Source organism: Electrophorus electricus, chromosome 13 (genome assembly GCF_041902795.1).
Source record: "Electrophorus electricus isolate QZ-2024a chromosome 13, ASM4190279v1, whole genome shotgun sequence".
NCBI classification, from domain to species: domain Eukaryota; kingdom Metazoa; phylum Chordata; class Actinopteri; order Gymnotiformes; family Gymnotidae; genus Electrophorus; species Electrophorus electricus.
The window spans coordinates 18,723,875-18,748,365 of NC_137509.1; the positions used below are offsets into that span (position 1 = coordinate 18,723,875).

Sequence of the window (24,491 nt, forward strand, 5' to 3'; positions counted from 1 at the left end):
CAGATGCTGTAAGTTTTTGTTGCATCACTTTACTTTAATCTGCAACTGACAAGCTTGTATGTGAAGTGTACAGATTAAATAGAAATATTTTAGTACCAGGGAATAGCAGGTGCTGTAAGATTGTATTGCATCCCTTTAATTTATGTTCAAGCTATCATGTTCAAATTTGAAGTGCAGTGAATAATTAGTGCCTCCGTATACCAGCTCTGTATTGTAAGCTTTTATTGCATCATTTAATTACATTCAAGATAACATTCTAGAATGTCAAGTGCAGGGATTAATAAAAAAAATTGTCTGATTGGTCTTTGATCATATTTGCCATGATTAGGCAATTTGAGTAAGCGTATAAGGCTTACGGCCACACCAGCTTGAGCACGCCCAATCTCATCTGACCTTGGAAGCTAAGCAAGTTTGGGCCTGGATAGTACTGAGGTGGGACCCTACCTAGGAATACCAGGTGCTGTAAGCTTTTCTTGCATCACTTTAATTTACTTTCAAGCTGAGATGCTCAAATGTGAAGTGCAGTGATTAATAAAAAAAACTATCTGTTAGCACCTGGGAATAGCCGATGCTGTAAGTTTTTTTTGCATCACTTTCATTTACTCTCCAACTCACATGCCTGAATGTGAAGTGCAGTGATTCATCAAAAAACTGTCTGTTAGTGCCTCCGTATACCAGATGTTGTAAGCTTTTATTGCATCATTTAATTTACATTCAAGATAACATTCTAGAATGTCAATTGCAGGGATTAATAAAAAAAATTGTCAGATTGGTCTTTGATCATATTTGCTATGATTAGGCAATTTGAGTAAGTGTTTAAGGCTTACGGCCACACCAGCTTGAGAATGCCCAATCTCATCTGACCTTGGAAGCTAAGCAAGTTTGGGCCTGGATAGTACTGAGGTGGGACCCTACCTATGTATACCAGGTGCTGTAAGCTTTTCTTGCATCACTTTAATTTACTTTCACGCTGACATGCTCAAATGTGAAGTGCAATGATTAATAAAAAAAACTATCTGTTAGCACCTGGGAATAGCAGATGCTGTAAGTTTTTTTTGCATCACTTTCATTTACTCTCCAACTCACATGCCTGAATGTGAAGTGCAGTAAATCATCAAAAAACTGTCTCTTAGCACCTTGGACTACGAGATGCGGTAAGCTTCTCTTGCATCACTTTAATTTACTGTCAAGATGACATGCTAAGATGTGAAATGCAGTGAATAATTAAAAAAACTATCTGTTAGCACCTGGGAATAGCAGATGCTGTAAGTTTTTGTTGCATCACTTTACTTTAATCTGCAACTGACAAGCTTGTATGTGAAGTGTACAGATTAAATAGAAATATTTTAGTACCAGGGAATAGCAGGTGCTGTAAGATTGTATTGCATCCCTTTAATTTATGTTCAAGCTATCATGTTCAAATTTGAAGTGCAGTGAATAATTAGTGCCTCCGTATACCAGCTCTGTATTGTAAGCTTTTATTGCATCATTTAATTACATTCAAGATAACATTCTAGAATGTCAAGTGCAGGGATTAATAAAAAAAATTGTCTGATTGGTCTTTGATCATATTTGCCATGATTAGGCAATTTGAGTAAGCGTATAAGGCTTACGGCCACACCAGCTTGAGAACGCCCAATCTCATCTGACCTTGGAAGCTAAGCAAGTTTGGGCCTGGATAGTACTGAGGTGGGACCCTACCTAGGAATACCAGGTGCTGTAAGCTTTTCTTGCATCACTTTAATTTACTTTCAAGCTGAGATGCTCAAATGTGAAGTGCAGTGATTAATAAAAAAAACTATCTGTTAGCACCTGGGAATAGCCGATGCTATAAGTTTTTTTTGCATCACTTTCATTTACTCTCCAACTCACATGCCTGAATGTGAAGTGCAGTGATTCATCAAAAAACTGTCTGTTAGTGCCTCCGTATACCAGATGTTGTAAGCTTTTATTGCATCATTTAATTTACATTCAAGATAACATTCTAGAATGTCAATTGCAGGGATTAATAAAAAAAATTGTCAGATTGGTCTTTGATCATATTTGCTATGATTAGGCAATTTGAGTAAGTGTTTAAGGCTTACGGCCACACCAGCTTGAGAATGCCCAATCTCATCTGACCTTGGAAGCTAAGCAAGTTTGGGCCTGGATAGTACTGAGGTGGGACCCTACCTATGTATACCAGGTGCTGTAAGCTTTTCTTGCATCACTTTAATTTACTTTCACGCTGACATGCTCAAATGTGAAGTGCAATGATTAATAAAAAAAACTATCTGTTAGCACCTGGGAATAGCAGATGCTGTAAGTTTTTTTTGCATCACTTTCATTTACTCTCCAACTCACATGCCTGAATGTGAAGTGCAGTAAATCATCAAAAAACTGTCTGTTAGCACCTTGGACTACGAGATGCGGTAAGCTTCTCTTGCATCACTTTAATTTACTGTCAAGATGACATGCTAAGATGTGAAATGCAGTGAATAATTAAAAAAACTATCTGTTAGCAACTGGGAATAGCAGATGCTGTAAGTTTTTGTTGCATCACTTTACTTTAATCTACAACTGACAAGCTTGTATGTGAAGTGTACAGATTAAATAGAAATATTTTAGTACCAGGGAATAGCAGGTGCTGTAAGATTGTATTGCATCCCTTTAATTTATGTTCAAGCTATCATGTTCAAATTTGAAGTGCAGTGAATAATTAGTGCCTCCGTATACCAGCTCCGTATTGTAAGCTTTTATTGCATCATTTAATTACATTCAAGATAACATTCTAGAATGTCAAGTGCAGGGATTAATAAAAAAAATTGTCAGATTGGTCTTTGATCATATTTGCTATGATTAGGCAATTTGAGTAAGCGTATAAGGCTTATGGCCACACCAGCTTGAGAACGCCCAATCTCATCTGACCTTGGAAGCTAAGCAAGTTTGGGCCTGGATAGTACTGAGGTGGGACCCTACCTAGGAATACCAGGTGCTGTAAGCTTTTCTTGCATCACTTTAATTTACTTTCAAGCTGACATGCTCAAATGTGAAGTGCAGTGATTAATAAAAAAAACTATCTGTTAGCACCTGGGAATAGCCGATGCTGTAAGTTTTTTTTGCATCACTTTCATTTACTCTCCAACTCACATGCCTGAATGTGAAGTGCAGTGATTCATCAAAAAACTGTCTGTTAGTGCCTCCGTATACCAGATGTTGTAAGATTTTATTGCATCATTTAATTTACATTCAAGATAACATTCTAGAATGTCAATTGCAGGGATTAATAAAAAAAATTGTCAGATTGGTCTTTGATCATATTTGCTATGATTAGGCAATTTGAGTAAGTGTTTAAGGCTTACGGCCACACCAGCTTGAGAATGCCCAATCTCATCTGACCTTGGAAGCTAAGCAAGTTTGGGCCTGGATAGTACTGAGGTGGGACCCTACCTATGTATACCAGGTGCTGTAAGCTTTTCTTGCATCACTTTAATTTACTTTCACGCTGACATGCTCAAATGTGAAGTGCAATGATTAATAAAAAAAACTATCTGTTAGCACCTGGGAATAGCAGATGCTGTAAGTTTTTTTTGCATCACTTTCATTTACTCTCCAACTCACATGCCTGAATGTGAAGTGCAGTAAATCATCAAAAAACTGTCTGTTAGCACCTTGGACTACGAGATGCGGTAAGCTTCTCTTGCATCACTTTAATTTACTGTCAAGATGACATGCTAAGATGTGAAATGCAGTGAATAATTAAAAAAACTATCTGTTAGCACCTGGGAATAGCAGATGCTGTAAGTTTTTGTTGCATCACTTTACTTTAATCTACAACTGACAAGCTTGTATGTGAAGTGTACAGATTAAATAGAAATATTTTAGTACCAGGGAATAGCAGGTGCTGTAAGATTGTATTGCATCCCTTTAATTTATGTTCAAGCTATCATGTTCAAATTTGAAGTGCAGTGAATAATTAGTGCCTCCGTATACCAGCTCCGTATTGTAAGCTTTTATTGCATCATTTAATTACATTCAAGATAACATTCTAGAATGTCAAGTGCAGGGATTAATAAAAAAAATTGTCAGATTGGTCTTTGATCATATTTGCTATGATTAGGCAATTTGAGTAAGCGTATAAGGCTTACGGCCACACCAGCTTGAGAATGCCCAATCTCATCTGACCTTGGAAGCTAAGCAAGTTTGGGCCTGGATAGTACTGAGGTGGGACCCTACCTAGGAATACCAGGTGCTGTAAGCTTTTCTTGCATCACTTTAATTTACTTTCAAGCTGACATGCTCAAATGTGAAGTGCAGTGATTAATAAAAAAAACTATCTGTTAGCACCTGGGAATAGCCGATGCTGTAAGTTTTTTTTGCATCACTTTCATTTACTCTCCAACTCACATGCCTGAATGTGAAGTGCAGTGATTCATCAAAAAACTGTCTGTTAGTGCCTCCGTATACCAGATGTTGTAAGCTTTTATTGCATCATTTAATTTACATTCAAGATAACATTCTAGAATGTCAATTGCAGGGATTAATAAAAAAAATTGTCAGATTGGTCTTTGATCATATTTGCTATGATTAGGCAATTTGAGTAAGTCTTTAAGGCTTACGGCCACACCAGCTTGAGAATGCCCAATCTCATCTGACCTTGGAAGCTAAGCAAGTTTGGGCCTGGATAGTACTGAGGTGGGACCCTACCTATGTATACCAGTTGCTGTAAGCTTTTCTTGCATCACTTTAATTTACTTTCACGCTGACATGCTCAAATGTGAAGTGCAATGATTAATAAAAAAAACTATCTGTTAGCACCTGGGAATAGCAGATGCTGTAAGTTTTTTTTGCATCACTTTCATTTACTCTCCAACTCACATGCCTGAATGTGAAGTGCAGTAAATCATCAAAAAACTGTCTGTTAGCACCTTGGACTACGAGATGCGGTAAGCTTCTCTTGCATCACTTTAATTTACTGTCAAGATGACATGCTAAGATGTGAAATGCAGTGAATAATTAAAAAAACTATCTGTTAGCACCTGGGAATAGCAGATGCTGTAAGTTTTTGTTGCATCACTTTACTTTAATCTACAACTGACAAGCTTGTATGTGAAGTGTACAGATTAAATAGAAATATTTTAGTACCAGGGAATAGCAGGTGCTGTAAGATTGTATTGCATCCCTTTAATTTATGTTCAAGCTATCATGTTCAAATTTGAAGTGCAGTGAATAATTAGTGCCTCCGTATACCAGCTCCGTATTGTAAGCTTTTATTGCATCATTTAATTACATTCAAGATAACATTCTAGAATGTCAAGTGCAGGGATTAATAAAAAAAATTGTCAGATTGGTCTTTGATCATATTTGCTATGATTAGGCAATTTGAGTAAGCGTATAAGGCTTACGGCCACACCAGCTTGAGAATGCCCAATCTCATCTGACCTTGGAAGCTAAGCAAGTTTGGGCCTGGATAGTACTGAGGTGGGACCCTACCTAGGAATACCAGGTGCTGTAAGCTTTTCTTGCATCACTTTAATTTACTTTCAAGCTGACATGCTCAAATGTGAAGTGCAGTGATTAATAAAAAAAACTATCTGTTAGCACCTGGGAATAGCCGATGCTGTAAGTTTTTTTTGCATCACTTTCATTTACTCTCCAACTCACATGCCTGAATGTGAAGTGCAGTGATTCATCAAAAAACTGTCTGTTAGTGCCTCCGTATACCAGATGTTGTAAGCTTTTATTGCATCATTTAATTTACATTCAAGATAACATTCTAGAATGTCAATTGCAGGGATTAATAAAAAAAATTGTCAGATTGGTCTTTGATCATATTTGCTATGATTAGGCAATTTGAGTAAGTCTTTAAGGCTTACGGCCACACCAGCTTGAGAATGCCCAATCTCATCTGACCTTGGAAGCTAAGCAAGTTTGGGCCTGGATAGTACTGAGGTGGGACCCTACCTATGTATACCAGTTGCTGTAAGCTTTTCTTGCATCACTTTAATTTACTTTCACGCTGACATGCTCAAATGTGAAGTGCAATGATTAATAAAAAAAACTATCTGTTAGCACCTGGGAATAGCAGATGCTGTAAGTTTTTGTTGCATCACTTTACTTTAATCTGCAACTGACAAGCTTGTATGTGAAGTGTACAGATTAAATAGAAATATTTTAGTACCAGGGAATAACAGGTGCTGTAAGATTGTATTGCATCCCTTTAATTTATGTTCAAGCTATCATGTTCAAATTTGAAGTGCAGTGAATAATTAACTCAAACTATCTGTTAGCACCTGGGAATAGCAGATGCTGTAAGTTTTTTTTGCATCACTTTCATTTACTCTCCAACTCACATGCCTGAATGTGAAGTGCAGTAAATCATCAAAAAACTGTCTGTTAGCACCTTGGACTACGAGATGCGGTAAGCTTCTCTTGCATCACTTTAATTTACTGTCAAGATGACATGCTAAGATGTGAAATGCAGTGATTAATTAAAAAAACTATCTGTTAGCACCTGGGAATAGCAGATGCTGTAAGTTTTTGTTGCATCACTTTACTTTAATCTACAACTGACAAGCTTGTATGTGAAGTGTACAGATTAAATAGAAATATTTTAGTACCAGGGAATAGCAGGTGCTGTAAGATTGTATTGCATCCCTTTAATTTATGTTCAAGCTATCATGTTCAAATTTGAAGTGCAGTGAATAATTAGTGCCTCCGTATACCAGCTCCGTATTGTAAGCTTTTATTGCATCATTTAATTACATTCAAGATAACATTCTAGAATGTCAAGTGCAGGGATTAATAAAAAAAATTGTCAGATTGGTCTTTGATCATATTTGCTATGATTAGGCAATTTGAATAAGCGTATAAGGCTTATGGCCACACCACCTTGAGAACGCCCAATCTCATCTGACCTTGGAAGCTAAGCAAGTTTGGGCCTGGATAGTACTGAGGTGGGACCCTACCTAGGAATACCAGGTGCTGTAAGCTTTTCTTGCATCACTTTAATTTACTTTCAAGCTGACAAGCTCAAATGTGAAGTGCAGTGATTAATAAAAAAAACTATCTGTTAGCACCTGGGAATAGCCGATGCTGTAAGTTTTTTTTGCATCACTTTCATTTACTCTCCAACTCACATGCCTGAATGTGAAGTGCAGTGATTCATCAAAAAACTATATGTTAGCACCTTGGACTACGAGATGCTGTAAGCTTCTCTTGCATCACTTTAATTTACTGTCAAGATGACATGCTAGGATGTGAAATGCAGTGATTAATTTAAAAAACTATCTGTTAGCACCTGGGAATAGCAGATGCTGTAAGTTTTTGTTGCATCACTTTACTTTAATCTGCAACTGTCAAGTTTGTATGTGAAGTGTACAGATTAAATAGAAATATTTTAGTACCAGGGAATAGCAGGTGCTGTAAGATTGTATTGCATCCCTTTAATTTATGTTCAAGCTATCATGTTCAAATTTGAAGTGCAGTGAATAATTAACTCAAACTATCTGTTAGCACCTGGGAATAGCAGATGCTGTAAGTTTTTTTTGCATCACTTTCATTTACTCTCCAACTCACATGTCTGAATGTGAAGTGCAGTGATTCATCAAAAAACTGTCTGTTAGTGCCTCCGTATACCAGATGTTGTAAGCTTTTATTGCATCATTTAATTTACATTCAAGATAACATTCTAGAATGTCAAGTGCAGGGATTAACAAAAAAAATTGTCAGATTGGTCTTTGATCATATTTGCTATGATTAGGCAATTTGAGTAAGCGTTTAAGGCTTACGGCCACACCAGCTTGAGAATGCCCAATCTCATCTGACCTTGGAAGCTAAGCAAATTTGGTCCTGGATAGTACTGAGGTGGGACCCTACCTAGGAATACCAGGTGCTGTAAGCTTTTCTTGCATCACTTTAATTTACTTTCAAGCTAACATGCTCAAATGTGAAGTGCAGTGATTAATAAAAAAACCATCTCTTAGCACCTGGGAATAGCCGATGCTGTAAATTTTTTGCATCACTTTCATTTACTCTCCAACTCACATGCCTGAATGTGAAGTGCAGTGATTCATCAAAAAACTGTCTGTTAGTGCCTCCGTATACCAGATGTTGTAAGCTTTTATTGCATCATTTAATTTACATTCAAGATAACGTTCTAGAATGTCAAGTGCAGGGATTAATAAAAAAAATTGTCAGATTGGTGTTTGATCATATTTGCTATGATTAGGCAATTTGAGTAAGTGTTTAAGGCTTACGGCCACACCAGCTTGAGAATGCCCAATCTCATCTGACCTTGGAAGCTAAGCAAGTTTGGTCCTGGATAGTACTGAGGTGGGACCCTACCTAGGAATGCCAGGTGCTGTAAGCTTTTCTTGCATCACTTTAATTTACTTTCAAGCTAACATGCTCAAATGTGAAGTGCAGTGATTAATAAAAAAACCATCTCTTAGCACCTGGGAATAGCCGATGCTGTAAATTTTTTGCATCACTTTCATTTACTCTCCAACTCACATGCCTGAATGTGAAGTGCATTGATTCATCAAAAAACTGTCTGTTAGTGCCTCCGTATACCAGATGTTGTAAGCTTTTATTGCATCATTTAATTTACATTCAAGATAACATTCTAGAATGTCAAGTGCAGGGATTAATAAAAAAATTGTCAGATTTGTCTTTGATCATATTTGCTATGATTAGGCAATTTGAGTAAGTGTTTAAGGCTTACGGCCACACCAGCTTGAGAACGCCCAATCTCATCTGACCTTGGAAGCTAAGAAAGTTTGGGCCTGGATAGTACTGAGGTGGGACCCTACCTAGGAATACCAGGTGCTGTAAGCTTTTCTTGCATCACTTTAATTTACTTTCAAGCTGACATGCTCAAATGTGAAGTGCAGTGATTAATAAAAAAAACTATCTGTTAGCACCTGGGAATAGCAGATGCTGTAAGTTTTTTTTGCATCACTTTCATTTACTCTCCAACTCACATGCCTGAATGTGAAGTGCAGTGATTCATCAAAAAACTATATGTTAGCACCTTGGACTACGAGATGCTGTAAGCTTCTCTTGCATCACTTTAATTTACTGTCAAGATGACATGCTAGGATGTGAAATGCAGTGATTAATTTAAAAAACTATCTGTTAGCACCTGGGAATAGCAGATGCTGTAAGTTTTTGTTGCATCACTTTACTTTAATCTGCAACTGTCAAGTTTGTATGTGAAGTGTACAGATTAAATAGAAATATTTTAGTACCAGGGAATAGCAGGTGCTGTAAGATTGTATTGCATCCCTTTAATTTATGTTCAAGCTATCATGTTCAAATTTGAAGTGCAGTGAATAATTAACTCAAACTATCTGTTAGCACCTGGGAATAGCAGATGCTGTAAGTTTTTTTTGCATCACTTTCATTTACTCTCCAACTCACATGCCTGAATGTGAAGTGCAGTGATTCATCAAAAAACTGTCTGTTAGTGCCTCCGTATACCAGATGTTGTAAGCTTTTATTGCATCATTTAATTTACATTCAAGATAACATTCTAGAATGTCAAGTGCAGGGATTAACAAAAAAAATTGTCAGATTGGTCTTTGATCATATTTGCTATGATTAGGCAATTTGAGTAAGTGTTTAAGGCTTACGGCCACACCAGCTTGAGAATGCCCAATCTCATCTGACCTTGGAAGCTAAGCAAGTTTAGTCCTGGATAGTACTGAGGCGGGACCCTACCTAGGAATACCAGGTGCTGTAAGCTTTTCTTGCATCACTTTAATTTACTTTCAAGCTAACATGCTCAAATGTGAAGTGCAGTGATTAATAAAAAAACCATCTCTTAGCACCTGGGAATAGCTGATGCTGTAAATTTTTTGCATCACTTTCATTTACTCTCCAACTCACATGCCTGAATGTGAAGTGCAGTGATTCATCAAAAAACTGTCTGTTAGTGCCTCCGTATACCAGATGTTGTAAGCTTTTATTGCATCATTTAATTTACATTCAAGATAACATTCTAGAATGTCAAGTGCAGGGATTAATAAAAAAAATGTCAGATTTGTCTTTGATCATATTTGCTATGATTAGGCAATTTGAGTAAGTGTTTAAGGCTTACGGCCACACCAGCTTGAGAACGCCCAATCTCATCTGACCTTGGAAGCTAAGAAAGTTTGGGCCTGGATAGTACTGAGGTGGGACCCTACCTAGGAATACCAGGTGCTGTAAGCTTTTCTTGCATCACTTTAATTTACTTTCAAGCTGACATGCTCAAATGTGAAGTGCAGTGATTAATAAAAAAAACTATCTGTTAGCACCTGGGAATAGCAGATGCTGTAAGTTTTTTTTGCATCACTTTCATTTACTCTCCAACTCACATGCCTGAATGTGAAGTGCAGTGATTCATCAAAAAACTATATGTTAGCACCTTGGACTACGAGATGCTGTAAGCTTCTCTTGCATCACTTTAATTTACTGTCAAGATGACATGCTAGGATGTGAAATGCAGTGATTAATTTAAAAAACTATCTGTTAGCACCTGGGAATAGCAGATGCTGTAAGTTTTTGTTGCATCACTTTACTTTAATCTGCAACTGTCAAGTTTGTATGTGAAGTGTACAGATTAAATAGAAATATTTTAGTACCAGGGAATAGCAGGTGCTGTAAGATTGTATTGCATCCCTTTAATTTATGTTCAAGCTATCATGTTCAAATTTGAAGTGCAGTGAATAATTAACTCAAACTATCTGTTAGCACCTGGGAATAGCAGATGCTGTAAGTTTTTTTTGCATCACTTTCATTTACTCTCCAACTCACATGTCTGAATGTGAAGTGCAGTGATTCATCAAAAAACTGTCTGTTAGTGCCTCCGTATACCAGATGTTGTAAGCTTTTATTGCATCATTTAATTTACATTCAAGATAACATTCTAGAATGTCAAGTGCAGGGATTAACAAAAAAAATTGTCAGATTGGTCTTTGATCATATTTGCTATGATTAGGCAATTTGAGTAAGCGTTTAAGGCTTACGGCCACACCAGCTTGAGAATGCCCAATCTCATCTGACCTTGGAAGCTAAGCAAGTTTGGTCCTGGATAGTACTGAGGTGGGACCCTACCTAGGAATACCAGGTGCTGTAAGCTTTTCTTGCATCACTTTAATTTACTTTCAAGCTAACATGCTCAAATGTGAAGTGCAGTGATTAATAAAAAAACCATCTCTTAGCACCTGGGAATAGCCGATGCTGTAAGTTTTTTTTGCATCACTTTCATTTACTCTCCAACTCACATGCCTGAATGTGAAGTGCAGTGATTCATCTAAAAACTATATGTTAGCACCTTGGACTACGAGATGCTGTAAGCTTCTCTTGCATCACTTTAATTTACTGTCAAGATGACATGCTAGGATGTGAAATGCAGTGATTAATTTAAAAAACTATCTGTTAGCACCTGGGAATAGCAGATGCTGTAAGTTTTTGTTGCATCACTTTACTTTAATCTGCAACTGTCAAGTTTGTATGTGAAGTGTACAGATTAAATAGAAATATTTTAGTACCAGGGAATAGCAGGTGCTGTAAGATTGTATTGCATCCCTTTAATTTATGTTCAAGCTATCATGTTCAAATTTGAAGTGCAGTGAATAATTAACTCAAACTATCTGTTAGCACCTGGGAATAGCAGATGCTGTAAGTTTTTTTTGCATCACTTTCATTTACTCTCCAACTCACATGCCTGAATGTGAAGTGCAGTGATTCATCAAAAAACTGTCTGTTAGTGCCTCCGTATACCAGATGTTGTAAGCTTTTATTGCATCATTTAATTTACATTCAAGATAACATTCTAGAATGTCAAGTGCAGGGATTAACAAAAAAAATTGTCAGATTGGTCTTTGATCATATTTGCTATGATTAGGCAATTTGAGTAAGCGTTTAAGGCTTACGGCCACACCAGCTTGAGAATGCCCAATCTCATCTGACCTTGGAAGCTAAGCAAGTTTGGTCCTGGATAGTACTGAGGTGGGACCCTACCTAGGAATACCAGGTGCTGTAAGCTTTTCTTGCATCACTTTAATTTACTTTCAAGCTAACATGCTCAAATGTGAAGTGCAGTGATTAATAAAAAAACCATCTCTTAGCACCTGGGAATAGCCGATGCTGTAAGTTTTTTTTGCATCACTTTCATTTACTCTCCAACTCACATGCCTGAATGTGAAGTGCAGTGATTCATCTAAAAACTATATGTTAGCACCTTGGACTACGAGATGCTGTAAGCTTCTCTTGCATCACTTTAATTTACTGTCAAGATGACATGCTAGGATGTGAAATGCAGTGATTAATTTAAAAAACTATCTGTTAGCACCTGGGAATAGCAGATGCTGTAAGTTTTTGTTGCATCACTTTACTTTAATCTGCAACTGTCAAGTTTGTATGTGAAGTGTACAGATTAAATAGAAATATTTTAGTACCAGGGAATAGCAGGTGCTGTAAGATTGTATTGCATCCCTTTAATTTATGTTCAAGCTATCATGTTCAAATTTGAAGTGCAGTGAATAATTAACTCAAACTATCTGTTAGCACCTGGGAATAGCAGATGCTGTAAGTTTTTTTTGCATCACTTTCATTTACTCTCCAACTCACATGCCTGAATGTGAAGTGCAGTGATTCATCAAAAAACTGTCTGTTAGTGCCTCCGTATACCAGATGTTGTAAGCTTTTATTGCATCATTTAATTTACATTCAAGATAACATTCTAGAATGTCAAGTGCAGGGATTAACAAAAAAAATTGTCAGATTGGTCTTTGATCATATTTGCTATGATTAGGCAATTTGAGTAAGGGTTTAAGGCTTACGGCCACACCAGCTTGAGAATGCCCAATCTCATCTGACCTTGGAAGCTAAGCAAGTTTGGTCCTGGATAGTACTGAGGTGGGACCCTACCTAGGAATACCAGGTGCTGTAAGCTTTTCTTGCATCACTTTAATTTACTTTCAAGCTAACATGCTCAAATGTGAAGTGCAGTGATTAATAAAAAAACCATCTCTTAGCACCTGGGAATAGCTGATGCTGTAAATTTTTTGCATCACTTTCATTTACTCTCCAACTCACATGCCTGAATGTGAAGTGCAGTGATTCATCAAAAAACTGTCTGTTAGTGCCTCCGTATACCAGATGTTGTAAGCTTTTATTGCATCATTTAATTTACATTCAAGATAACATTCTAGAATGTCAAGTGCAGGGATTAATAAAAAAATTGTCAGATTTGTCTTTGATCATATTTGCTATGATTAGGCAATTTGAGTAAGTGTTTAAGGCTTACGGCCACACCAGCTTGAGAACGCCCAATCTCATCTGACCTTGGAAGCTAAGAAAGTTTGGGCCTGGATAGTACTGAGGTGGGACCCTACCTAGGAATACCAGGTGCTGTAAGCTTTTCTTGCATCACTTTAATTTACTTTCAAGCTGACATGCTCAAATGTGAAGTGCAGTGATTAATAAAAAAAACTATCTGTTAGCACCTGGGAATAGCAGATGCTGTAAGTTTTTTTTGCATCACTTTCATTTACTCTCCAACTCACATGCCTGAATGTGAAGTGCAGTGATACATCAAAAAACTATCTGTTAGCACCTTGGACTACGAGATGCTGTAAGCTTCTCTTGAATCACTTTAATTTACTGTCAAGATGACATGCTAGGATGTGAAATGCAGTGATTAATTAAAAAAACTATCTGTTAGCACCTGGGAATAGCAGATGCTGTAAGTTTTTGTTGCATCACTTTACTTTAATCTGCAACTGACAAGCTTGTATGTGAAGTGTACAGATTAAATAGAAATATTTTAGTACCAGGGAATAGCAGGTGCTGTAAGATTGTATTGCATCCCTTTAATTTATGTTCAAGCTATCATGTTCAAATTTGAAGTGCAGTGAATAATTAACTCAAACTATCTGTTAGCACCTGGGAATAGCAGATGCTGTAAGTTTTTTTTGCATCACTTTCATTTACTCTCCAACTCACATGCCTGAATGTGAAGTGCAGTGATTCATCAAAAAACTGTCTGTTAGTGCCTCCGTATACCAGATGTTGTAAGCTTTTATTGCATCATTTAATTTACATTCAAGATAACATTCTAGAATGTCAAGTGCAGGGATTAATAAAAAAAATTGTCAGATTGGTCTTTGATCATATTTGCTATGATTAGGAAAGTTGAGTAAGTGTTTAAGGCTTACGGCCACACCAGCTTGAGAACGCCCAATCTCATCTGACCTTGGAAGCTAAGCAAGTTTGGGCCTGAATAGTACTGAGGTGGGACCCTACCTAGGAATACCGGGTGCTGTAAGCTTTTCTTGCATCACTTTAATTTACTTTCAAGCTGACATGCTCAAATGTGAAGTGCAGTGATTAATAAAAAAAAACTATCTGTTAGCACCTGGGAATAGCCGATGCTGTAAGTTTTTTTTGCATCACTTTCATTTACTCTCCAACTCACATGCCTGAATGTGAAGTGCAGTGATTCATCAAAAACTATCTGTTAGCACCTTGGACTACGAGATGCTGTAAGCTTCTCTTGAATCACTTTAATTTACTGTCAAGATGACATGCTAGGATGTGAAATGCAGTGATTAATTAAAAAAACTATCTGTTAGCACCTGGGAATAGCAGATGCTGTAAGTTTTTGTTGCATCACTTTACTTTAATCTGCAACTGACAAGCTTGTATGTGAAGTGTACAGATTAAATAGAAATATTTTAGTACCAGGGAATAGCAGGTGCTGTAAGATTGTATTGCATCCCTTTAATTTATGTTCAATCTATCATGTTCAAATTTGAAGTGCAGTGAATAATTAACTCAAACTATCTGTTAGCACCTGGGAATAGCAGATGCTGTACGTTTTTTTTGCATCACTTTCATTTACTCTCCAACTCACATGCCTGAATGTGAAGTGCAGTGATTCATCAAAAAACTGTCTGTTAGTGCCTCCGTATACCAGATGTTGTAAGCTTTTATTGCATCATTTAATTTACATTCAAGATAACATTCTAGAATGTCAAGTGCAGGAATTAATAAAAAAAATTGTCAGATTGGTCTTTGATCATATTTGCTATGATTAGGCAATTTGAGTAAGTGTTTAAGGCTTATGGCCAAACCATCTTGAGAACGCCCAATCTCATCTGACCTTGAAAGCTAAGCAAGTTTGGTCCTGGATAGTACTGAGGTGGGACCCTACCTAGGAATACCAGGTGCTGTGAGCTTTTCTTGCATCACTTTAATTTACTTTCAAGCTGACATGCTCAAATGTGAAGTGCAGTGATTAATAAAAAAAACTATCTGTTAGCACCTGGGAATAGCCGATGCTGTAAGTTTTTTTTGCATCACTTTCATTTACTCTCCAACTCACATGCCTGAATGTGAAGTGCAGTGATTCATCAAAAACTATCTGTTAGCACCTTGGACTACGAGATGCTGTAAGCTTCTCTTGAATCACTTTAATTTACTGTCAAGATGACATGCTAGGATGTGAAATGCAGTGATTAATTAAAAAAACTATCTGTTAGCACCTGGGAATAGCAGATGCTGTAAGTTTTTGTTGCATCACTTTACTTTAATCTGCAACTGACAAGCTTGTATGTGAAGTGTACAGATTAAATAGAAATATTTTAGTACCAGGGAATAGCAGGTGCTGTAAGATTGTATTGCATCCCTTTAATTTATGTTCAAGCTATCATGTTCAAATTTGAAGTGCAGTGAATAATTAACTCAAACTATCTGTTAGCACCTGGGAATAGCAGATGCTGTACGTTTTTTTTGCATCACTTTCATTTACTCTCCAACTCACATGCCTGAATGTGAAGTGCAGTGATTCATCAAAAAACTGTCTTTTAGTGCCTCTGTATACCAGTTGTTGTAAGCTTTTATTGCATCATTTAATTTACATTCAAGATAACATTCAAGAATGTCAAGTGCAGGGATTAATAAAAAAAATTGTCAGATTGGTCTTTGTTCATATTTGCTATGATTAGGCAATTTGAGTAAGTGTTTAAGGCTTATGGCCAAACCATCTTGAGAACGCCCAATCTCATCTGACCTTGGAAGCTAAGCAAGTTTGGGCCTGGATAGTACTGAGGTGGGACCCTACCTAGGAATACCAGGTGCTGTAAGCTTTTCTTGCATCACTTTAATTTACTTTCAAGCTGACATGCTCAAATGTGAAGTGCAGTGATTAATAAAAAAAACTATCTGTTAGCACCTGGGAATAGCCGATGCTGTAAGTTTTTGTTGCATCACTTTACTTTAATCTGCAACTGACAAGCTTGTATGTGAAGTGTACAGATTAAATAGAAATATTTTAGTACCAGGGAATAGCAGGTGCTGTAAGATTGTATTGCATCCCTTTAATTTATGTTCAAGCTATCATGTTCAAATTTGAAGTGCAGTGAATAATTAGTGCCTCCGTATACCAGCTCCGTATTGTAAGCTTTTATTGCATCATTTAATTACATTCAAGATAACATTCTAGAATGTCAAGTGCAGGGATTAATAAAAAAAATTGTCAGATTGGTCTTTGATCATATTTGCTATGATTAGGCAATTTGAGTAAGTGTTTAAGGCTTACGGCCATACCAGCTTGAGAATGCCCAATCTCATCTGACTTTGGAAGCTAAGCAAGTTTGGGCCTGGATAGTACTGAGGTGGGACCCTACCTATGTATACCAGGTGCTGTAAGCTTTTCTTGCATCACTTTAATTTACTTTCAAGCTGACATGCTCAAATGTGAAGTGCAATGATTAATAAAAAAAACTATCTGTTAGCACCTGGGAATAGCCGATGCTGTAAGTTTTTTTTGCATCACTTTCATTTACTCTCCAACTCACATGCCTGAATGTGAAGTGCAGTGATTCATCAAAAACTATCTGTTAGCACCTTGGACTACGAGATGCTGTAAGCTTCTCTTGAATCACTTTAATTTACTGTCAAGATGACATGCTAGGATGTGAAATGCAGTGATTAATTAAAAAAACTATCTGTTAGCATCTGGGAATAGCAGATGCTGTAAGTTTTTGTTGCATCACTTTACTTTAATCTGCAACTGACAAGCTTGTATGTGAAGTGTACAGATTAAATAGAAATATTTTAGTACCAGGGAATAGCAGGTGCTGTAAGATTGTATTGCATCCCTTTAATTTATGTTCAAGCTATCATGTTCAAATTTGAAGTGCAGTGAATAATTAACTCAAACTATCTGTTAGCACCTGGGAATAGCAGATGCTGTAAGTTTTTTTTGCATCACTTTCATTTACTCTCCAACTCACATGCCTGAATGTGAAGTGCAGTGATTCATCAAAAAACTATATGTTAGCACCTTGGACTACGAGATGCTGTAAGCTTCTCTTGCATCACTTTAATTTACTGTCAAGATGACATGCTAGGATGTGAAATGCAGTGATTAATAAAAAAAACTATCTGTTAGCACCTGGGAATAGCCGATGCTGTAAGTTTTTTTTGCATCACTTTCATTTACTCTCCAACTCACATGCCTGAATGTGAAGTGCAGTGATTCATCAAAAAACTGTCTGTTAGTGCCTCCGTATACCAGATGTTGTAAGCTTTTATTGCATCATTTAATTTACATTCAAGATAACATTCTAGAATGTCAATTGCAGGGATTAATAAAAAAAATTGTCAGATTGGTCTTTGATCATATTTGCTATGATTAGGCAATTTGAGTAAGTGTTTAAGGCTTACGGCCACACCAGCTTGAGAATGCCCAATCTCATCTGACCTTAGAAGCTAAGCAAGTTTGGGCCTGGATAGTACTGAGGTGGGACCCTACCTATGTATACCAGGTGCTGTAAGCTTTTCTTGCATCACTTTAATTTACTTTCACGCTGACATGCTCAAATGTGAAGTGCAATGATTAATAAAAAAAACTATCTGTTAGCACCTGGGAATAGCAGATGCTGTAAGTTTTTGTTGCATCACTTTCATTTACTCTCCAACTCACATGCCTGAATGTGAAGTGCAGTGATTCATCAAAAAACTGTCTGTTAGTGCCTCCGTATTCCAGATGTTGTAAGCTTTTATTGCATCATTTAATTTACATTCAAGATAACATTCTAGAATGTCAATTGCAGGGATTAATAAAAAAAATTGTCAGATTGGTCTTTGATCATATTTGCTATGATTAGGCAATTTGAGTAAGTGTTTAAGGCTTACGGCCATACCAGCTTGAGAATGCCCTATCTCATCTGACCTTGGAAGCTAAGCAAGTTTGGGCCTGGATAGTACTGAGGTGGGACCCTACCTATGTATACCAGGTGCTGTAAGCTTTTCTTGCATCACTTTAATTTACTTTCAAGCTGACATGCTCAAATGTGAAGTGCAATGATTAATAAAAAAAACTATCTGTTAGCACCTGGGAATAGCCGATGCTGTAAGTTTTTTTTGCATCACTTTCATTTACTCTCCAACTCACATGCCTGAATGTGAAGTGCAGTGATTCATCAAAAACTATCTGTTAGCACCTTGGACTACGAGATGCTGTAAGCTTCTCTTGAATCACTTTAATTTACTGTCAGGATGACATGCTAGGATGTGAAATGCAGTGATTAATTAAAAAAACTATCTGTTAGCACCTGGGAATAGCAGATGCTGTAAGTTTTTGTTGCATCACTTTACTTTAATCTGCAACTGACAAGCTTGTATGTGAAGTGTACAGATTAAATAGAAATATTTTAGTAACAGGGAATAGCAGGTGCTGTAATATTGTATTGCATCCCTTTAATTTATGTTCAAGCTATCATGTTCAAATTTGAAGTGCAGTGAATAATTAACTCAAACTATCTGTTAGCACCTGGGAATAGCAGATGCTGTAAGTTTTTTTTGCATCACTTTCATTTACTCTCCAACTCACATGCCTGAATGTGAAGTGCAGTAAATCATCAAAAAACTGTCTGTTAGCACCTTGGACTACGAGATGCGGTAAGCTTCTCTTGCATCACTTTAATTTACTGTCAAGATGACATGCTAAGATGTGAAATGCAGTGATTAATTAAAAAAACTATCTGTTAGCACCTGGGAATAGCAGATGCTGTAAGTTTTTGTTGCATCACTTTACTTTAATCTACAACTGACAAGCTTGTATGTGAAGTGTACAGATTAAATAGAAATATTTTAGTACCAGGGAATAGCAGGTGCTGTAAGATTGTATTGCATCCCTTTAATTTATGTTCAAGCTATCATGTTCAAATTTGAAGTGCAGTGAATAATTAGTGCCTCCGTATACCAGCTCCGTATTGTAAGCTTTTATTGCATCATTTAATTACATTCAAGATAACATTCTAGAATGTCAAGTGCAGGGATTAATAAAAAAAAATTGTCAGATTGGTCTTTGATCATATTTGCTATGATTAGGCAATTTGAGTAAGCGGATAAGGCTTATGGCCACACCACCTTGAGAACGCCCAATCTCATCTGACCTTGGAAGCTAAGCAAGTTTGGGCCTGGATAGTACTGAGGTGGGACCCTACCTAGGAATACCAGGTGCTGTAAGCTTTTCTTGCATCACTTTAATTTACTTTCAAGCTGACATGCTCAAATGTGAAGTGCAGTGATTAATAAAAAAAACTATCTGTTAGCACCTGGGAATAGCCGATGCTGTAAGTTTTTTTTGCATCACTTTCATTTACTCTCCAACTCACATGCCTGAATGTGAAGTGCAGTGATTCATCAAAAAACTATATGTTAGCACCTTGGACTACGAGATGCTGTAAGCTTCTCTTGCATCACTTTAATTTACTGTCAAGATGACATGCTAGGATGTGAAATGCAGTGATTAATTTAAAAAACTATCTGTTAGCACCTGGGAATAGCAGATGCTGTAAGTTTTTGTTGCATCACTTTACTTTAATCTGCAACTGTCAAGTTTGTATGTGAAGTGTACAGATTAAATAGAAATATTTTAGTACCAGGGAATAGCAGGTGCTGTAAGATTGTATTGCATCCCTTTAATTTATGTTCAAGCTATCATGTTCAAATTTGAAGTGCAGTGAATAATTAACTCAAACTATCTGTTAGCACCTGGGAATAGCAGATGCTGTAAGTTTTTTTTGCATCACTTTCATTTACTCTCCAACTCACATGTCTGAATGTGAAGTGCAGTGATTCATCAAAAAACTGTCTGTTAGTGCCTCCGTATACCAGATGTTGTAAGCTTTTATTGCATCATTTAATTTACATTCAAGATAACATTCTAGAATGTCAAGTGCAGGGATTAACAAAAAAAATTGTCAGATTGGTCTTTGATCATATTTGCTATGATTAGGCAATTTGAGTAAGTGTTTAAGGCTTACGGCCACACCAGCTTGAGAATGCCCAATCTCATCTGACCTTGGAAGCTAAGCAAGTTTGGTCCTGGATAGTACTGAGGTGGGACCCTACCTAGGAATACCAGGTGCTGTAAGCTTTTCTTGCATCACTTTAATTTACTTTCAAGCTAACATGCTCAAATGTGAAGTGCAGTGATTAATAAAAAAACCATCTCTTAGCACCTGGGAATAGCCGATGCTGTAAATTTTTTGCATCACTTTCATTTACTCTCCAACTCACATGCCTGAATGTGAAGTGCAGTGATTCATCAAAAAACTGTCTGTTAGTGCCTCCGTATACCAGATGTTGTAAGCTTTTATTGCATCATTTAATTTACATTCAAGATAACGTTCTAGAATGTCAAGTGCAGGGATTAATAAAAAAAATTGTCAGATTGGTGTTTGATCATATTTGCTATGATTAGGCAATTTGAGTAAGTGTTTAAGGCTTACGGCCACACCAGCTTGAGAATGCCCAAACTCATCTGACCTTGGAAGCTAAGCAAGTTTGGTCCTGGATAGTACTGAGGTGGGACCCTACCTAGGAATACCAGGTGCTGTAAGCTTTTCTTGCATCACTTTAATTTACTTTCAAGCTAACATGCTCAAATGTGAAGTGCAGTGATTAATAAAAAAACCATCTCTTAGCACCTGGGAATAGCCGATGCTGTAAATTTTTTGCATCACTTTCATTTACTCTCCAACTCACATGCCTGAATGTGAAGTGCAGTGATTCATCAAAAAACTGTCTGTTAGTGCCTCCGTATACCAGATGTTGTAAGCTTTTATTGCATCATTTAATTTACATTCAAGATAACGTTCTAGAATGTCAAGTGCAGGGATTAATAAAAAAATTGTCAGATTTGTCTTTGATCATATTTGCTATGATTAGGCAATTTGAGTAAGTGTTTAAGGCTTACGGCCACACCAGCTTGAGAACGCCCAATCTCATCTGACCTTGGAAACTAAGAAAGTTTGGGCCTGGATAGTACTGAGGTGGGACCCTACCTAGGAATACCAGGTGCTGTAAGCTTTTCTTGCATCACTTTAATTTACTTTCAAGCTGACATGCTCAAATGTGAAGTGCAGTGATTAATAAAAAAAACTATCTGTTAGCACCTGGGAATAGCAGATGCTGTAAGTTTTTTTTGCATCACTTTCATTTACTCTCCAACTCACATGCCTGAATGTGAAGTGCAGTGATTCATCTAAAAACTATATGTTAGCACCTTGGACTACGAGATGCTGTAAGCTTCTCTTGCATCACTTTAATTTACTGTCAAGATGACATGCTAGGATGTGAAATGCAGTGATTAATTTAAAAAACTATCTGTTAGCACCTGGGAATAGCAGATGCTGTAAGTTTTTGTTGCATCACTTTACTTTAATCTGCAACTGTCAAGTTTGTATGTGAAGTGTACAGATTAAATAGAAATATTTTAGTACCAGGGAATAGCAGGTGCTGTAAGATTGTATTGCATCCCTTTAATTTATGTTCAAGCTATCATGTTCAAATTTGAAGTGCAGTGAATAATTAACTCAAACTATCTGTTAGCACCTGGGAATAGCAGATGCTGTAAGTTTTTTTTGCATCACTTTCATTTACTCTCCAACTCACATGCCTGAATGTGAAGTGCAGTGATTCATCAAAAAACTATATGTTAGCACCTTGGACTACGAGATGCTGTAAGCTTCTCTTGCATCACTTTAATTTACTGTCAAGATGACATGCTAGGATGTGAAATGCAGTGATTAATAAAAAAAACTATCTGTTAGCACCTGGGAATAGCCGATGCTGTAAGTTTTTTTTGCATCACTTTCATTTACTCTCCAACTCACATGCCTGAATGTGAAGTGCAGTGATTCATCAAAAAACTGTCTGTTAGTGCCTCCGTATACCAGATGTTGTAAGCTTTTATTGCATCATTTAATTTACATTCAAGATAACATTCTAGAATGTCAATTGCAGGGATTAATAAAAAAAATTGTCAGATTGGTCTTTGATCATATTTGCTATGATTAGGCAATTTGAGTAAGTGTTTAAGACTTACGGGCACACCAGCTTGAGAATGCCCAATCTCATCTGACCTTAGAAGCTAAGCAAGTTTGGGCCTGGATAGTACTGAGGTGGGACCCTACCTATGTATACCAGGTGCTGTAAGCTTTTCTTGCATCACTTTAATTTACTTTCACGCTGACATGCTCAAATGTGAAGTGCAATGATTAATAAAAAAAACTATCTGTTAGCACCTGGGAATAGCAGATGCTGTAAGTTTTTGTTGCATCACTTTCATTTACTCTCCAACTCACATGCCTGAATGTGAAGTGCAGTGATTCATCAAAAAACTGTCTGTTAGTGCCTCCGTATTCCAGATGTTGTAAGCTTTTATTGCATCATTTAATTTACATTCAAGATAACATTCTAGAATGTCAATTGCAGGGATTAATAAAAAAAATTGTCAGATTGGTCTTTGATCATATTTGCTATGATTAGGCAATTTGAGTAAGTGTTTAAGGCTTACGGCCATACCAGCTTGAGAATGCCCTATCTCATCTGACCTTGGAAGCTAAGCAAGTTTGGGCCTGGATAGTACTGAGGTGGGACCCTACCTATGTATACCAGGTGCTGTAAGCTTTTCTTGCATCACTTTAATTTACTTTCAAGCTGACATGCTCAAATGTGAAGTGCAATGATTAATAAAAAAAACTATCTGTTAGCACCTGGGAATAGCCGATGCTGTAAGTTTTTTTTGCATCACTTTCATTTACTCTCCAACTCACATGCCTGAATGTGAAGTGCAGTGATTCATCAAAAACTATCTGTTAGCACCTTGGACTACGAGATGCTGTAAGCTTCTCTTGAATCACTTTAATTTACTGTCAGGATGACATGCTAGGATGTGAAATGCAGTGATTAATTAAAAAAACTATCTGTTAGCACCTGGGAATAGCAGATGCTGTAAGTTTTTGTTGCATCACTTTACTTTAATCTGCAACTGACAAGCTTGTATGTGAAGTGTACAGATTAAATAGAAATATTTTAGTACCAGGGAATAGCAGGTGCTGTAATATTGTATTGCATCCCTTTAATTTATGTTCAAGCTATCATGTTCAAATTTGAAGTGCAGTGAATAATTAACTCAAACTATCTGTTAGCACCTGGGAATAGCAGATGCTGTAAGTTTTTTTTGCATCACTTTAATTTACTCTCCAACTCACATGCCTGAATGTGAAGTGCAGTGATTCATCAAAAAACTATATGTTAGCACCTTGGACTACGAGATGCTGTAAGCTTCTCTTGCATCACTTTAATTTACTGTCAAGATGACATGCTAGGATGTGAAATGCAGTGATTAATTTAAAAAACTATCTGTTAGCACCTGGGAATAGCAGATGCTGTAAGTTTTTGTTGCATCACTTTACTTTAATCTGCAACTGTCAAGTTTGTATGTGAAGTGTACAGATTAAATAGAAATATTTTAGTACCAGGGAATAGCAGGTGCTGTAAGATTGTATTGCATCCCTTTAATTTATGTTCAAGCTATCATGTTCAAATTTGAAGTGCAGTGAATAATTAGTGCCTCCGTATACCAACTCCGTATTGTAAGCTTTTATTGCATCATTTAATTACATTCAAGATAACATTCTAGAATGTCAAGTGCAGGGATTAATAAAAAAAATTGTCAGATTGGTCTTTGATCATATTTGCTATGATTAGGCAATTTGAGTAAGTGTTTAAGGCTTACGGCCACACCAGCTTGAGAACGCCCAATCTCATCTGACCTTGGAAGCTAAGTAAGTTTGGGCCTGAATAGTACTGAGGTGGGACCCTACCTAGGAATACCAGGTGCTGTAAGCTTTTCTTGCATCACTTTAATTTACTTTCAAGCTGACATGCTCAAATGTGAAGTGCAGTGATTAATAAAAAAAACAATCTGTTAGCACCTGGGAATAGCAGATGCTGTAAGTTTTTTTTGCATCACTTTCATTTACTCTCCAACTCACATGCCTGAATGTGAAGTGCAGTGATTCCTCAAAAATCTATCTGTTAGCACCTTGGACTACGAGATGCTGTAAGCTTCTCTTGCATCACTTTAATTTACTTTCAAGATGACATGCTAGGATGTGAAGTGCAGTGATTAATTAAAAAAACTATCTGTTAGCACCTGG

At 36.9% G+C, this 24,491-nt stretch overlaps 1 non-coding gene and 32 pseudogenes across 1 annotated transcript; all 33 read left to right on the plus strand.

Annotated features, from left to right (window-relative positions):
* The first annotated feature begins 350 nt into the window (after window positions 1–350).
* LOC145647040 (5S ribosomal RNA) lies at window positions 351–469 on the plus strand (annotated as a pseudogene).
* A 352-nt stretch (window positions 470–821) lies between these two features.
* Window positions 822–940, plus strand: LOC145650203 (5S ribosomal RNA; annotated as a pseudogene).
* Window positions 941–1,607: 667 nt separating this feature from the next.
* Window positions 1,608–1,726, plus strand: LOC145647762 (5S ribosomal RNA). The gene has a single exon (XR_014116380.1). It is a non-coding gene; the product is annotated as a 5S ribosomal RNA (ribosomal RNA).
* Window positions 1,727–2,078: 352 nt separating this feature from the next.
* On the plus strand, window positions 2,079–2,197 carry LOC145650204 (5S ribosomal RNA; annotated as a pseudogene).
* Window positions 2,198–2,864: 667 nt separating this feature from the next.
* On the plus strand, window positions 2,865–2,983 carry LOC145647109 (5S ribosomal RNA; annotated as a pseudogene).
* Window positions 2,984–3,335: 352 nt separating this feature from the next.
* LOC145650205 (5S ribosomal RNA) lies at window positions 3,336–3,454 on the plus strand (annotated as a pseudogene).
* Window positions 3,455–4,121: 667 nt separating this feature from the next.
* LOC145647345 (5S ribosomal RNA) lies at window positions 4,122–4,240 on the plus strand (annotated as a pseudogene).
* Window positions 4,241–4,592: 352 nt separating this feature from the next.
* Window positions 4,593–4,711, plus strand: LOC145644348 (5S ribosomal RNA; annotated as a pseudogene).
* Window positions 4,712–5,378: 667 nt separating this feature from the next.
* Window positions 5,379–5,497, plus strand: LOC145647346 (5S ribosomal RNA; annotated as a pseudogene).
* Window positions 5,498–5,849: 352 nt separating this feature from the next.
* Window positions 5,850–5,968, plus strand: LOC145644350 (5S ribosomal RNA; annotated as a pseudogene).
* Window positions 5,969–6,853: 885 nt separating this feature from the next.
* On the plus strand, window positions 6,854–6,972 carry LOC145648762 (5S ribosomal RNA; annotated as a pseudogene).
* Window positions 6,973–7,763: 791 nt separating this feature from the next.
* On the plus strand, window positions 7,764–7,882 carry LOC145650555 (5S ribosomal RNA; annotated as a pseudogene).
* Window positions 7,883–8,231: 349 nt separating this feature from the next.
* On the plus strand, window positions 8,232–8,350 carry LOC145649914 (5S ribosomal RNA; annotated as a pseudogene).
* Window positions 8,351–8,698: 348 nt separating this feature from the next.
* Window positions 8,699–8,817, plus strand: LOC145648521 (5S ribosomal RNA; annotated as a pseudogene).
* Window positions 8,818–9,608: 791 nt separating this feature from the next.
* LOC145644123 (5S ribosomal RNA) lies at window positions 9,609–9,727 on the plus strand (annotated as a pseudogene).
* A 348-nt stretch (window positions 9,728–10,075) lies between these two features.
* LOC145648522 (5S ribosomal RNA) lies at window positions 10,076–10,194 on the plus strand (annotated as a pseudogene).
* Window positions 10,195–10,985: 791 nt separating this feature from the next.
* On the plus strand, window positions 10,986–11,104 carry LOC145649331 (5S ribosomal RNA; annotated as a pseudogene).
* A 790-nt stretch (window positions 11,105–11,894) lies between these two features.
* On the plus strand, window positions 11,895–12,013 carry LOC145649332 (5S ribosomal RNA; annotated as a pseudogene).
* Window positions 12,014–12,803: 790 nt separating this feature from the next.
* On the plus strand, window positions 12,804–12,922 carry LOC145649333 (5S ribosomal RNA; annotated as a pseudogene).
* A 348-nt stretch (window positions 12,923–13,270) lies between these two features.
* Window positions 13,271–13,389, plus strand: LOC145648523 (5S ribosomal RNA; annotated as a pseudogene).
* Window positions 13,390–14,180: 791 nt separating this feature from the next.
* Window positions 14,181–14,299, plus strand: LOC145647286 (5S ribosomal RNA; annotated as a pseudogene).
* Window positions 14,300–15,090: 791 nt separating this feature from the next.
* On the plus strand, window positions 15,091–15,209 carry LOC145643773 (5S ribosomal RNA; annotated as a pseudogene).
* Window positions 15,210–15,999: 790 nt separating this feature from the next.
* LOC145648052 (5S ribosomal RNA) lies at window positions 16,000–16,118 on the plus strand (annotated as a pseudogene).
* A 446-nt stretch (window positions 16,119–16,564) lies between these two features.
* LOC145650530 (5S ribosomal RNA) lies at window positions 16,565–16,683 on the plus strand (annotated as a pseudogene).
* A 1,011-nt stretch (window positions 16,684–17,694) lies between these two features.
* LOC145644017 (5S ribosomal RNA) lies at window positions 17,695–17,813 on the plus strand (annotated as a pseudogene).
* Window positions 17,814–18,165: 352 nt separating this feature from the next.
* LOC145650517 (5S ribosomal RNA) lies at window positions 18,166–18,284 on the plus strand (annotated as a pseudogene).
* Window positions 18,285–19,390: 1,106 nt separating this feature from the next.
* Window positions 19,391–19,509, plus strand: LOC145648763 (5S ribosomal RNA; annotated as a pseudogene).
* Window positions 19,510–20,300: 791 nt separating this feature from the next.
* Window positions 20,301–20,419, plus strand: LOC145649335 (5S ribosomal RNA; annotated as a pseudogene).
* Window positions 20,420–20,768: 349 nt separating this feature from the next.
* Window positions 20,769–20,887, plus strand: LOC145650304 (5S ribosomal RNA; annotated as a pseudogene).
* A 348-nt stretch (window positions 20,888–21,235) lies between these two features.
* Window positions 21,236–21,354, plus strand: LOC145650247 (5S ribosomal RNA; annotated as a pseudogene).
* Window positions 21,355–22,366: 1,012 nt separating this feature from the next.
* Window positions 22,367–22,485, plus strand: LOC145645680 (5S ribosomal RNA; annotated as a pseudogene).
* Window positions 22,486–22,837: 352 nt separating this feature from the next.
* Window positions 22,838–22,956, plus strand: LOC145650518 (5S ribosomal RNA; annotated as a pseudogene).
* A 1,105-nt stretch (window positions 22,957–24,061) lies between these two features.
* Window positions 24,062–24,180, plus strand: LOC145648272 (5S ribosomal RNA; annotated as a pseudogene).
* The last annotated feature ends 311 nt before the right edge of the window (window positions 24,181–24,491 follow it).